This window comes from Ceratotherium simum, chromosome 31 (assembly GCF_057802395.1).
Source record: "Ceratotherium simum simum isolate JZ-2026a chromosome 31, ASM5780239v1, whole genome shotgun sequence".
NCBI classification, from domain to species: Eukaryota; Metazoa; Chordata; class Mammalia; order Perissodactyla; family Rhinocerotidae; genus Ceratotherium; species Ceratotherium simum.
In genome coordinates this window covers 24224748-24240578 of record NC_141930.1, presented here as the reverse complement: position 1 = coordinate 24240578, position 15831 = coordinate 24224748, and the positions used below count along the sequence as shown (strand labels likewise).

At 37.8% G+C, this 15831-nt stretch overlaps 1 protein-coding gene across 4 annotated transcripts in view; it reads right to left on the bottom strand.

Annotated features, from left to right (window-relative positions):
• Positions 1-15831, bottom strand: part of LOC101406061 (aspartyl/asparaginyl beta-hydroxylase) — a 218922-nt gene that overhangs the window by 28777 nt on the left and 174314 nt on the right. The gene's annotated exons all lie outside the window — the stretch shown is intronic.

Below are 15831 nucleotides of genomic sequence, written 5' to 3'. Positions count from 1 at the left end.
ACTGTACTGTGTGAGTGCCCAAAGAGAGTCACAGATAAAGCCAATTTTTAAGCATTTTTTTACATTAACAAATACTGAAAACTCACCGATTTCACTTTGAGAAAGAAAACTTTTTAGTATGAAATAATTCAAAGACTATCAAATATTTTATTCTTTTGTTCTGTTGCCATCATTGGCACCATATGCAGTCCTATAACCTTAGCAGAGTATTGACTCAATTTATTATGGGCTCACATTTAAACACGCACAGGAAAACCCATGATGGTGGGTTTTTGCTGTGCTGTGTTTTGTTTTTGAGTCTTACTAAAACCTCGTAGGAGAGGAAGAACTGAGATAATTATTTGGAATTTAGAGGTAAAGAAACTGAGGCACAGAAATGACTTGCCCAAGAACTGCGGGAGCTGAGGGCAAAACCAAGCTGCTTCTAATTGTAGAGTCCCTTTTAAATCACATAGTCCTCAAATTCCCTCAGTTCTCTTACTCCCATTGTCATTTTGTTGTCATTTTTAGCGAAAGTATCATTGAAATCCAAAAAGTTTCAAGTTTGACTTAGAAAAATAGGATAAAACTATCATGTTAATTTTAAGGAATTGCTATCAGCACTTCTTTATACTACGATACTCACTTTTCTATGTAATTGCTAATCCTCTTAATTTACAGCTTAATTCCACTATAACTCTGACATTTTTGCTTCTTTCTCAATCCCTTTCATTTCAAAAGTCATTCAGTGAAAACATTCAAATATTTAATTGCACAGATAGAAATGCTGAACCACTAATGTATTACTATTTTAAGTCTTACTTTTGTCCGGGTGACGTTATTCATACACAATGGATTTCTTAATTAATAAAAGCCACAGTCTGAAGGAAAATGACAGAGAGAACATCATTCTAATCAATCATTCTTACACACTGTGTCACAACACTGGCAAAATATTACTGGGCACTCGTCCAACTGTAACAAAACCACAACATGAAGAAAGGAAAACTTATCTGTAATGCTATTTGTTTACATCAGAGCAGTTGCTCTGAAAAACTCAGAAAAAGGATGCAATAGTTTTCCTTTTTTCCAGTGATGAATGCAGAGTGAGCTAGCAGGAAAAACAAATCCAAAAGGGGTATTTTAAATATAGTTTTCAGTTGCTATTGGCTGTTGTGTTTTCAATGTGACTACAGTGGTTTCTATGTGTGCATGTTTACATCTAAATTAGCCATGGAATAATGTGGATCAAAAAGCTAATCACAACAAGAGAAAAGCAAAATTCTTAGGGTATGGTAGCTTTTCTCTGGTTAGAAGAGATCTTTTCTATTTATAACCCAGCAAAGACTTTAATCCATTTTTGTTTCAATTTCTATGTTAAATACCCCCAAGGCACCTTAGTGCTTTGATATTTGTGATTTGGGCAGCAACCCACTCAATTTTAATGAAAATATACCTAAAAGAGAAAACTCTGTTGGAACATTTTTCTCTAAATTTTTTCACTGAGCTGCATAACCTCTTAACACCCCCAGTACACAGAATTGCCAAATTGCAAACTACACAATGAGGAGGAACAATGAGAACTCAACAAAAGAGAAAAACACAGATGATGCATTTTCCTGAACATTGTCCCATGCCTTCAGGAAAATTGCACTCTACATCTCACTGGAACACACAATGAGAATAATTTAAACGAAAACGTGCTATCTATGGTAGTTAATTGTCACCTTAGGGCCAGAGTCTGGGTAATTATCCTAAAAGGATTTTGGCCTAACACGGCAGATACCAGATCTAGAAGGTTTCCACTTTAAGATGTTAATGCCTGGGTGATGATCTATAATCCATATATTACAATCTGTAATTTGAAAATGGAAGAAAATTTTGTGGAAGTGTCAACTAAATGGTCATGGGCCCTGGTTTCCTACCACAGCAGGCTCTCTCTTGTCACAGTCATTATCGGCAAGTGGTCTCCTTGAAATTACTTTTTTTTTTTTTTAAGTCATAACCAGATATGATATTAACATTTCTGCAAATAAAGGGAGTTAGCAAAGTAAAGCTAACTTTACAATCACAAAGCACCGAGTTTGAAACACAAGATGTTATGCACTCGGAGATTCCATGTTTCTGGGGACTTGGAGATTAAGGCTCAGGCTTTGCTCTTCTTTAAATAAAGTAGAGCTTAAAACAGGCAGGGCTGAAATTAAAAGGCCCAGTGTAATAGAATTTGAAATAAACACTTGATTGGTAAAAAGGAGAAGGACCTGAGACATCAGTAACTTTGAGGGAGTAGTGGGGTACCAGCAAAGGAATGGACTTGGAGGACAAGGAGACCTCAGATCAAATCTCTGCTCTGTCACCACTAAATATGGGACCTTGGGCAAATTTCTTAATTTCTCTACTCCTTACTTTACTCATATATAGTGGGCACAATAATACCTATCTTGCAGAATTGTTGTAAAGATTAGAAGCATTATATACAAAAGTGCTAGGCACACTGATGAAGCCAGTGGCCAGATAGCCATTAGCGATTAGGTAGCTCGTAACTAAAGTTTTTTTTCCAGGCAGTTATTAATTGTAGGCTTTAGTATTTGCCCGCCCATTGTTAGCTATGCTGCTTATTCCCACAAGTCACGTAGATAAGCAATATATTATCAGACTCCCACTAGGTTCCTTATAGAGAACATCTCTGACACTTGGGTCACCATGATAATGGGTGCTCAAGTCATTTTTCAGGAACTGAGAGTCAACTCCTTGTCCAGTCCAAATGGGGTGAGACCACCAACCCATCAGCTGGGCCTTTGAGAGTGTCTGACAAGTGACTCTTTGACAATAGGGGGCCGAAAACTCTACTCAGATCATGCTAACACCACCATTTTGTGAACAGGCGTCCTACGAAGAGCCACGAAGCTTGACTACATTTGCGCAAGTCATTATCTTACTTTTCCTTACCTCCAATCATCTATCTGCACCCTTCAGACCACCCTGCCCCCTTATTCCATAAATAACCCTAATCCCCATTTTCAGTGAGGTGGATTTGAGATTTGTTCTTCCACCTGCTCGCTTGGCTGCCTTGTGAATAAACCCTTTCTCTGCTGCAAAACTCATTGTCTAGGTGATTGGCATACCACACGGCAGGTAAAACGGGCCTGGTTTGGTAACACTGACTGCAAATAGGAGGTATTTAATAGATGATAGGTGCTATATTATTATTTCAGTAATACATAATTCAAAATTGGCTTTCTAAGTTATTCTTTAGACACTAGAAAATATTTTCCTATGAAAAGATAATAAAATTATAAATCACGATAATAACAACAACTAATATTTACTGAGCTCTTCCTACTTACTAAGTCTTCTGAACAACTATGGAACATAGTTCCATATTTCCATAGGTACTTTGCAGATAAAGAAATCAAAACACAAAGTGTTGCTTGATGTCACATAGCTGGTGAGGAACAGACCAAAAAACAAAACCAGGCAATGTGGCTATGGAGCTGATGCTCTAAAGTGCTTCACTATACTGCCTCACTGATGAGTAAATTAGGTGTTCTTCATCAACCCCCAGAAACTTGTTTATTTTTAACATACTTGAAGTACAGTATACTATCACTGTCTCCCATTGTTCACAGATTTATTGAAATATAACTCATATACCATAAAATTCACTCAATTTGCTTTTACAATTTGGTGGTTTTTAATATATTCACAGAGTTGTGCAACCATCAGCACTATCTAATTTTACAACATTTTCATCATGCCAAAAACTAACACTGTACACATTAGCAGTCACCTTCCCCACCCCACCTCCTTAGTTCTTGGCTATCACTAATCTACTTTTTGTCTCTATGGATTTGCCTAATCTGGACAGTTCGTATAAATAGAATCATGTAATATGTGGTCTTTTGTGACTGGTTTCTTTCACTTGGCATAATGTTTTCAAGGTTTATCCACGTTGTACCATGTATCAGTACTTCATTTCCTTTCTTTTCCATTGTGTAGATATACCACATCTTGTTCATTCATTCATCCATCATTTAGACGGCCATTTGGGTTGTTCCCACTTTTCTGTTATTACGAGTAATGCTACTATGAACATTCATACACATTTTTGTATGAAAATATGCTTTAATTTCTCTTGGTATATACCTAGGAGTAGAACTGGTAGGCCATATAATTACTCTATGTTTAACTTTTTGAGGAATTGCCAAACTATTTTCCAAAATGGCTGTACCACTTTACATATTCACCAGCAACGGCTGAGGGTTCCAATCTCTCCACATACTTGCCAACACTTAATGTTCATCTTTTTTGTTATAGCCATCCTAATGAGGGTTAAGTGGTATCACCCTGTGGTTTTGATTTGCATTTCCCTAATGATGAATGATGTTGAGCATCTTTTCATATGCTTCTTGGCCATTCATATATCTTCTTTGAATAAATGTCTATTCAAATCCTTTTGCCATTTTTTAACTGAGTTACTTGTCTCTGTATTATTGAATTATCAGAGTTCTTCTTCTATTCTGGATATAAGTTCCTTGTCAGATATATGACTTGCAAATATTACCTCTCATTCTGGATTTTATTTTCACTTCATCGATTGTGTCCTCTGAAGCACAGAAGTTTAAGTTTTGATGAAATCCAATTTATTTTGTCTTTTGTCACTTGTGCTTTTGGTGTCATATCTAAAAAAAACATTGTCTAACTCAATGTTACGGTGACTTACTTCTATGTTTTCTTTTGAGAGTTTTATAGTTCTGTCTCTTACATTTAGATGTACTTCCATTTTGAGTTTGTTTTTGTTTATAATATGAGGTAACTTCATTCTTTTGCATATAAATATCCTGTTGTTCCAGCATCATTTGTGAAAATACAATTCTATCCCCATGGTATTGTTTTGGCACCTTGTCAAAAATCAATTAATCATAAATGTAAGGGTTTATTTCTGTGTCTCTATTCTATTCCACTGATCTCTATATCTATCCTTATGACAGTGTCACATTGCCTTGATTACTGTTGATTTGTACTAAGTCTTGAAATTGGAAAGTGTGAGTTCTCCAACTTTGTTCTTTTTCAAAATTGTTTTGGCTAGTCTGGGTCCCTTGTATTTTCTTATGAATTTTAGGATCAGTTCGTCAATGTTTGTAAAAAGAAAAAAAAAAAAAGAGCCATGTGGAATTTTGACAGAGATTGTATTGAAGCTTTAAGTCAATTTGGGCAGTATTGCTAACTTAACAATATTAAGTTTTCTGATTCATAACATGGGATGTGCTTCCATTTATTTAGATATTTTTAAATTTCCTCCAATAAGGTTTCGTAGTTTTCAATGTACAAGTCTTGCACTACTTTGCAAAATTTATTCCTAAGTATCTATTATGGGTCAAATTGTGTTCCCCCGCACCACTCCCTCCCCAATTCATATACTGAAGTCCTAACACCCGGTACTTCAGAATGTGACCTTGTTTTGAGATAGGGTCTTCACAAAGGTAATCAAGTAAAAACGAGGACATTAGGGTGGGCTCTAATCCTATATGACTAGTGTCCTTATAAAAAGGGAAAATTTGGAGATAGACATACAAACAGGGAGAGTGCCATGTGAAGATAATGGCAGAGATCTGTAAGCCATGGAACTCCAAAGATTGCCAGAAAACCACCACAGCTAGGAGAGATGGATGGGACAGATTTTCCCAGAGCCCTCAGAAGGAACCAACCTTGTTGAAACCTTGATCTTGGACTTCTAGCCTCCAGAACTCTGAGATAATAACTTTCTAATATTTAAGCTAATCAGTTTGTGGTCCCTTGCTATGCCAACCCTAGCAAACTAATACTGCATCTTATTCTTTTTTGATGCTATTGCAAATGAAATTGTTTTCTTAATTTCATTTTGGGAGTGTTTTTTGCTAGTGTAAAGAAATACAACTGATTTTTGTACAGTGATCTTGTATCTTGCAGCCTTGACGAACTCCTGTATTAGTTCTAATAGTTTCTCATGGATTCCTTAGAATTTTCTACATACAAGATAATGCCATCTCCAAGTATAGATAACTTTACTTCATCCTTTCAGTCTTTCACCATTAAGTATGATGCCAGCTATAGGTTTTTCATAGATGCCCTTTTACAGATTGAGGAAGTTCTGTTCTATTCCTAGTTTGTTGTGTATTTTTTATCATAAAGGGTGCTGGATTTTGTCAAATGCCTTTTCTGTGTCTAATGAAATGATCATGTAACTTGAATTATTTATGCTATTAATATGGCTTATTATATTGATTGATTTTCATTTCATTCCCCAGAAAAATCTCACGTGGTCATGGTATATAATTCTTTTTATACGTTGCTAGATTCAGTATTTTTGTGTGTGTGTGAGGATTTTTACGTCTCTGTCCACAAGGAATACTGGTCTATAGCTTTCTTTTTCTGTGTTGCCTTTGGTTTTGGTATCAGGATAACACTCGCCTCATAAAATGAGTTAGCAAATTTTCCCTCCTCTTCCAATTTTTTTTTCTTTTTTGAGGAAAACTGGCCCTGAACTAACATCTGTTGCCAGTCTTCCTCCCTTTTTCCTTTTTTCTCCCCAAAGCCCCAGTAGATAGTTGCATGTCATAGTTGTACATCCTTCTAGTTGCTCTATGTGGGACGCTGCCTCAACATGGCTTGATGAGCGGTGAGTAGGGCCGTGCCCAGGATCTGAACCAGCAAACCCCGGGCCGCCGAAGTGGGATGCGCAAACTTAACCACTGTGGACCAGGTCGGCCCCCCTCCTCTTCTATTTTTTGGAAGAGTTTGTGAAGGACTGGTGTTCATTTTTTGTTTAAATATTTGGTACAATTCACTAGTGAAGAAATCTGGGCCTGGGCTTAACTTTGCGAGAAGCTTTTAAATTACTGATTTAATCTCTTTACTTGTTACAGATCTATTGAAATTTTCTATTTCTTTTTGAGTCTGTTCAGTAGTTTGTGTCTTTCTAGTAATTTATCCATTTCATTGGGGTTATCTAATTTGTTATCATATAGCTATTCATAGTATTCCCATATAGTCTTTTTTAATTTTGTAACGTTGGTAGTGATATCTCCTCTTTCATTCCTGATTTCAGGAATGTTGAGTCTTCACTCTTTTTTTACTAGTTAGCCTAGCTAACAGTTTGTCAAATAATTCTTAAAGAACCAAATTTTCGCTGATTTTCTCTATTTTTTTAATTCACTATTTCATTTATTTTCACTCTAATCTTTATTATTTCCTTCTTTCTGCTTGCTTTGGGTTTATTTTGCTCTGCTATGTTAGCTTCTTAAGGTGAACAACTAACATTGTTTTCTGATCACTCTTCTTTTTTAACTTAGGCATTAATAGGTATAAATTTTTAATAAATGCTGTAGCTGCATCCTGTAAGTTTTGTTAGGTGGTGTTTTTGTTTCATTCATCTCAATGCATTTTCTAATTTCTCTTGTAATTTCATTTTTGACTCACTGGTTACTTAAGAGTATATTGTTCAATTTCATATATTTGTGAATTTCCCCAATTTCTTTTGGTTAATGATTTCTAATTTCATTCCAGCATGGTCAGAGAACATGCTTTGTATGATTTCAATACTTTTAAATTATTTGAGGCTTGTTTATGGCCTAGCATACAGTCTATCCTGGAGAATGTTCCATGTGTACTTGAGAAGATGGTGTATTGTGCTTTTGTTGGGTGGAGCGCTCTATATAAGTCTGTGAGTTCTAGTTGGTTTATAGTGTTGTTCAATTCTTTTATTTCCTTGTTGATATATTGCCTAGTTCTTCTATCCATTCTAAAAAGATAGGTCTCAAAATCTCCAACTATTACTGATGAATCGTTCATTTCTCACTTCAATTTCATCTGTTTTCCCTTCCCTTGTATTTTAGTGTTCTCTTATTAGCCGCATATATGTTTATAATTGTATGTTTTCCTGATAAATTAACCTTTTGATCATTACAAAATGTCCCTCTTTGTCTCCAGTGACACTTTTTGTCTTAAAGTCTATTTTCTCTGATATTCGTGCAGCCACTTCAGCTCTCTTTTGGTTACCGTTTGCATGGAATATCTTTTCCCGTCCTTTTACCTTCAGCTTATTTGTGTCTTTGGCTAAAGTGTGTCTCTTGTAGGTAGAATATAGTTGAATCACTTTTTTTAACCATTCTGTCAATCTTTACCTTTCGATTGGAATATTCAATCCATTTACATCTAATACAATTGCTGAATAATGTCTGCCATATTGCTATTTGTTCTTTATATGTCATATCTTTTTTTGTTCCTCTATTCCTCCATTATTGCCTTCTTTTACATCAAATATTCACTAGGTATCATTTTAATTTCCATGTTATTTTACTGTACTTTTTTGAGTTATTTTCTTACTAGTTGTCCTGGACATTGGAATTAGCACTTTAAATTAAAACAATCTAGTTCAGTTTAATATTAACCTAATTTGAATAGTATACAGAAATTAGGCTCCAACATAGATCTGTTCCCTCTTCCTCCTTTGTGCTTATTATGCAAATTATATATTTATATATTTTAAGGCCATCAACATGTTTTATAATTATTACTTTATGCAGTTGTTTCAAAAATCAGATAGAAGAGTAACAAAAAAATACCTGTATTCTCTCTTTTATGTTTACCTGTGTAGTTATCTTTAGTAGTGCTCTTTATTTCTTCATGTAGATTTGTGTTACCATCTAATATCCTTTCATTTCAGCCTCAAAAACTGTCTTTAGTATTTATTGTAGAGCAGGTCTGCTAGCATTGAATTTTCCCAGTTTTTAATTATCTAAGAGTATCTTAATTTCTCCTTTATTTTTGAAGGAGAGTTTTGCTAGATACAGAATTTGTGGTTGACAGTCTTTTCCTTTCAGTATTTGAATGCCACCCCACTGCTTCTAGCCTCCATCATTTCTTTTCTTTTTTTTTTTTTGTGAGGAAGATCAGCCCTGAGCTAACATCTGATGCCAATCTTCCTATTTTTTGCTGAGGAAGATTGGCCCCGGGCTAACATCCATGCCCATCTTCCTCTACCTTATATGGGACGCTGCCACAGCACAGCTTGACAAGCAGTGCGTCGGTGTGTGCTGGGGATCCGAACCTGTGAACCCCAGGCCACCGAAGTGGAGCGTGCGCACTTAACCGCTGCGCCACCAGGCTGGGCCCCAGGCCTCCATCATTTCTGATGAGAAGTTAGCTGCTGGTTGCATTGAGGACTCCTTTTCTGTCAAGAGTCATCTTCTTGTACGTGCTTTCAAGAGTCTCACTTTGTCTCTAGCTTTCGACATTTGACTATGATGTGTCTAGGTATGTTTCTTGAGTTCCTATTAGGAGTTCACTGAGCTTCTTGGATGTGTAGATTAATGTTTTTCATCTAATTTTGGAGTTTTCAGCAATTATTTCTTCAAATAATCTTTCTGCCACTTCTCTTTCTCTTCTCCTTCTGAGGATCCCATTATGCATATGTTGGTACTCTTGATGGTGCATCACAGGTTGTTCCCTTCATTCTCTTTTCTTTTTGTTTCTCAGCTTGGATAATCTCAATTGACCTATCTTCCAGTTTGCTGATTATTTCTTCTATTAGCACAAATCTGTTGTAGAGCCTCTCTAGTGATTTTTTAACTTAAAGTATTGTACTTTATGACTCCAGATTTTCCATTTGGTTCTTTTCTATAATTTCTATCTCTTTATTAATACTCTCCATTTGGTGACACATGGTTGTCCTAATTCCCTTTAATTCTTTGGACATGGTTTCCTTTAGTTATTTCAACATATTTATAATAGCTGATTTAAAGTCCTTGTCTAGTAAGTTCAGCATCTGGCCCCTCACGAACAGTTTCTATTGACTGCATTTTTTCCTGTTCTGTATATATATTATAGATATTATAGATATATAATGTTATGTACATATTTTCCAGTTTCTTTGTGTGTCAGGTAATTTTTGTTGAAACTGGACATCCTAGATAATATAATGTGGCAACTCTAGAAATCAGATCCGTCCCCTCCCACAGCATTTGTTGTTGGTGATTTTTGTTTTTGTGCTGCTATTTGTTTGTTTGGTGACTTTCTTGGATTAATTCTGTGAAGTCTCTATTACTCGACTATAGTATATGACTACTAAAGCCTCTTTTTGGTTAACTTAACAGTCAGCTAATGAATGGTCAGAGATTTGCCTAATCACTTTGAACCAATAACTCTTTGTCTCTTTGTTGAGGGGCTCTGAGTGAGTTTTGGGGCATGTCTGCAATGCTCAGGCAGTTTACAACTCTGCTTTAGTCTTCAGTTCTTGCTTGTGCAGAGCCTCAAGGTCAACCAAAGGTGAAAGACTGTGGCCCTTCAGGTATTTCCTGGCTATGCACACCACTCTGCATACCTATATGTGCCATGGCCTTCTACATTCCCAGGAATATGTGAGAGCTTTTCAAAGCCCCTCATGGACATCTTGCTCACGAGATTGTCTTTTATGAGCCTTTATTTTTGGACAGGTTCTTGTTTGCTCCAGTCGGCACTGCTACCTTAGGCAGCTATGATATCTAAAAAATTGCCACTGACTGTTTTGACTAACAGCCTGGAATAAAGCTTTACTTATGAATGAGGTCAAATAAAAACAATGTCCTGAGAATGCGGTTTTCCAAGCAGCACAAGATAAATCAAATAGCGACAATGCTTTAAGTGTGGAACTTTCTGAAGGGCTCCACATGTGATCTGTCCCCACTAATGCCTGCAAGGCTGTGGTCTTCACAGCTTTTGTTGTGAGATAACCAGTTCAAGGCTACCTTGGAGCTGGGCAGGAATGGAGGGAAGTAAGTCAAGTTACCATGCCATAAATCCTGCCATTCTTACTGAGGTATAGCAGGTTTTCTTGAGTAAATGCTCCTCAGATTGTTGTAAGCCTTTGGTTAATGTACAGAGTTCTGAAAAAGCTGATTTTGACATTTTTTCTCAGTGTTTTCACTGCTTTTATGGAGGGATGGATTTACAAAAATATTCTCTCTGCCATTTTCAAGTCCTACCCCAATATTATATAAGCAATTAAATGCCTGAAGTTTCAATAGGAACTCTGGACATGCTAAATATCCTTCCCAAAAGAATGGCTTTATCCCTTGCTCCTGAAATAGCAGAGAGAGGGGATCTTGCTTTTCTCTAGGTCTTCTTCTCCCAGTGCAATAGCAGTGAGAGAGAACTTCCCCCACATTCAGGGAAGGCCAAGAAGGATGGTAATTGCACCAACTGCTTATATGTAAGAAATGCTGAGTAGTAAGATTTTTATATCCCTGAGTCTTCTGACACAGCTATGAAACAACTGGAGAAAAGAAAGTTTACAGAAACTCATACAACAAACCTAATTTCTGAGCACCTATCATCCTATTATGTATTAGATACTGTGCTAGTCCTGAATAAGGTGGGCATGGTCCCTGCCCTCTTAGAGCACATGATCTCATGGGGCTACAGAGAACTAAAGAGCTACTAGAATACTGTGTGTTGAGTACTTAAAAAGGATGTCCAAGGTGCTTTTGGGTACACGCAAGGAAGAGAGCTCTAACTTATCCTCCAAAAAGAAGTGACAACTTCTCTACCCTCTGAGGGGTAAATAGGAATTGGCTATGAAGGGGCTAGGGGAGAAGGAAAAAGGGGAGGCGTAAAGGAGAGGAGACTATCATATGGGAAGGTCCGGTGGGAGGAGGAATTTTGGTTGAATTGAAGGCAGTAAAGGATAATGGTAAGACACAAGGACAGACTAATGAACCTGGTATTCTGGGTGAAGCTAAATCACTGACCAAATCTATAAAGCTGGAAATGAGTATTAACCATGAGATTACCAGGTAAACTAATCTTCACACTGAATGTCAATGTCCCTATACAGCTGGAGACAGAACAGAAACAGTGAGAAGTCTATTTGGGGAGCACATAGAAATTTTAATTGGAGTTGAACAAGAGTGGAAAAGGTTTCTCAGAAACTGAATGACAAGAAAGGGAGAACCGAGAGCAGAGAACAATGTTTGGGTCTGAGGGCACGTCCAGTCAGCGAGGGCACTGAACACATCAGGTCGCCTTCCAAACATCCATTGCGCCTCTTTCTCCTTCCTGACAGATCCTGATTACATTCGGGTGTTCACTCTCCTCAGATGACCCATTCAGTTTAGAGGAATCTGACCCTTTTCCGGCTCCAGGGTGACAAGAGATTTTCACATATTGAGGTATGTGGGGTAACTATTCGGGTTCAAAACTGATTTGGCTTGAACCAAAAAGCTTGACTTATGGCCTATCAAACATACATTGTACATCTGCTTTAACCATTGAAGTAAAGAATGCACTCTCTTAGGACAAGAATGCACACTTCCCCTCCTATGCCCTACCGGTAATGCGCAGGGATTAGTCCCTTTCCCGACACCAGTGTCATGTTGATCTGCTGATTTGCAACTGAACACCTCTTTGAAGCTTGGATGAATATGTATCCTGGGCATGTTTAATGCATGTTCTTTGTTCTAAAAAGATATAAGACTGTACTGAAAACCATTTTTCTCCAAAATGCTTTCTAAGGCCTTTCCGTGTTATAATCCTCACTCTGGCCCAAGTAAAATTCACCTTATTTCTCTTACCTATAGACTAGCTATTGGTTATTTTGTGTTGACAAGGGTTAATCTGTTATTTTAAGGAAAATCTCACAGCCCATTACCACTAATTCACGTAGAGTGGAAATGTGACTTAAATTGGCTCAATTGGACTGAAGGGAGATTTGTGTTCCCTGCTTGATGGAGAAGCCATGTTTTCTCCTGCTGGACTCAGGAGCCGCCTCAGATTCCCTTGCAACTGTCAGTGCCTATGAGACACGATTATGACCAATAGGACGGGATCTGCCAGGAGGTTTCTAGAAGGCCATTTAGGGCTGATGTGGTGGCTCAACAATGTTATGAAGCCCCGAAACACTTTCCAACCCTCTATTCCAGTTGCTGCTGGCTGCCATCTTGTAGTAAGCCAGCACAAGGACAAAGCTGACCAAGGAGGAAGTGCAGAGCCAAGAAAATCTTCCCCCGATGACATTACCCCTGAAGTCTGCCCTGCTGTAGGCTTCCTTCACATGAGTCAATCACATTCCTTATTGTTTAAGCTAGGTTCCAGTTGCATTTCTGTTACTTGAACTTGAAAGCATCCTAAAAGCATAAATGCTAAAAGTAGAAAAATAAATTCTCAAAGAGACCAAGAAAAAAAGATTAGGTGGTAGGAAAATCAAAAGAGCTCAGTGTGACACCATCTGAGATAGGATGGAATTTTACAAAGGAAAGAATCACTGACAGTGCAAAATTTATCAGAGTAGATCTATCAAGGAAGATGTTTTTCCTGTACTAGTTCTGCTTTGGATACAGACCCTCTTTATTTATTTATTTATTTTTAAGATTTTATTTATTTATTTATTTATTTTCCCCCCAAAGCCGCAGTAGATAGTTGTATGTCATAGGTGCACATCCTTCTAGTTGCTGTATGTGGGACGTGGCCTCAGCATGGCCGGAGAAGCGGTGCATCGGTGCGCGCCCGGGATCCGAACCCAGGCCGCCAGCAGCAGAGCTCGCACACTTAACCCCTAAGCCACGGGGCCGGCCCTACAGACCCTCTTTAAATCAATCTGCATTCACTGTCACCAAACTATGGTTTTCTGATCTATAAAATATTCAAAGGCTAACTGATGACAGTCCACAATTGGATTATGGTGATTATTGAGTGTGCTTTTGCAATGAAATACAGAATAAACATGGTCAAGTAATACTTTAACGTAAGCACGTTAAAACCACATTGAAACTTTTCTTTTCCCCAAGTACACCAAATTAATCCGTGAGGTCTTGTAAGTCTTATTCAAGATTTTCTTTAATGAAAAATTATGAAAAATGTAAAATATATACCTAAAGGTAGAGAGAACAGTATAAGAAACCTCCATATATCCATCACTTAGATTCCAAAATTATCAATATTTTATTACTCTGGCTTTTCCTTTCTTGCCTAATGAGTGAATGTAGCTATATTGCCTGGTGGTAAAAATAGCCCACTGGTTCTGCACCTGTGTGACCTTACCCTATCTGAATGAGAGTGGACCAAGGGGGAGATATTTGCTAGACTAGTATTGCTGCCTGCAATGTAGAGCAGCACTGTGGCTAAACCTAATGTCCTTTCCAAAGGTGGAAAAGTTTGGGTATAAATGAAGAAAAGGAGGAATAGTAGCTGAGAGTAAGGGAATGAATAAATAAACTAACGAGGGAAATCCAATATTATATCAACACCTCAAAAGAGGCTCAGGGCAAGAGATGATATTGTCTCTTAGCTCACTTATACCAGCTGTCTGAAAGGGTGAAGCTATATGTTGCTAAGACCACTCCTGCTTTTGCAACCCAACAAAATCTAATGGAGGCCTGCCAACATGAGTGGCCTTGCCCTGGGAGGTATTTTCATATGATATGATGATGGACTGGGCTAGTTATTAACGACTGAATGCTACTCTAGTAACGTGCCAGTGTCTATTAACTATTATGTTCCTTTTGTTATAAGGGATCTGTGGTCAAAAACCAGGGGTGGCCTGTGGTAATATAAGAAATATACTCGGTCTTTGTCAGCAGTTCCTGGCACAAACCTCCTAAAATCCATGAAATTTCCTGAATAACAGGAGTGTCTTTTGTCACTCATAAGGAGTCCTTTTTGAGCACACCTGAATTTATGCTAAAGAGGTGACATAGCGTGGGGCCCAAGATAACATCAGGATGGGGCTGGTCACCAGAAAGACCAAGTGACGAGAGGGCAGGAACTTTCAGCCCCACTCGCCGACCAGTGGGAAGGGGAAGTGAGTGCTGCAGATTAAGCTCTAGAAAAACTCTTGAACAACAAGATGTAACGAGCTTCTGGGTTGGTGAACGTGTCCACATGCCAGGAGGATGCTACACGCCAGTTCCATGAGGACAGACGCTCCTGTGCTAGAGATCTTTCCAGAACTCACCCTATGTACTTCTTCATCTGGCTGTTCATCTATATCCTTTACAATACCCTTTAAAGTAAACTTGCAAATGAAAGTAAATGTTCTGAGTTCTATGAGCCGCTCTAATAAATTATTTGAACCCGAGGAGAGGGTCGTGGGAACCTCAGATTTTGCAGTCAGTCAGTCAGAAGCACAGGTGACAACCTGGACTTGCTATTGGCATCTCAAGTTGGGGGCAGTCTTTGGGGCTGAGCCCTTAACCCATGGGATCTGAAGCTATCTCCAGGTTTTGTCAGAATTGAGTTAAATTTGTAGGACTGAGTCAGTGTCCACTGAGAATTGGAGAATTGTTTAGTGGTGTTAGAAAACACACATGGCAGATGTAAAATCAGTTGTTTGAAAACCAGAATACATTTTCTTATATAAGCAATGTATATACGTAGTTAGATTCTCAGGCCAGACCAGTGAGGCCCATCTAACCAATAAGATAGATGACTTCTTTTACATTTTGAGTAGAAAAGAATATTATTGAAACTATGAGTTAATCTACCTCCCATTTTATTAATGTGTCTAAGAAGAAGGAGCTTACCAAAGCAATAGTAAACTTCTGACCAGCCTATACCCAAATCATCAAGTAGACGTGCTTACAGTTTGGATTTAATCTACCAATCTTAAAGCTTCCAATGTTCTGTTTCTTTCTTAAGCCATTAAGTTGTTAGAATCACATAATTTCTCTATCCTACATATCTGACACAACATTTTCTAAAACTATATCTAATTTTTTTTATAGGTTCAGGACTAGTGTTCTCAAAGTACGGTCCAGGGACACCTGGGGGCTCCCTAGACCCTTTGAGGGGGTCTGCAAGATCAAAACTATTCTCTTAATAATACAAGGGCGTTATTTGCTC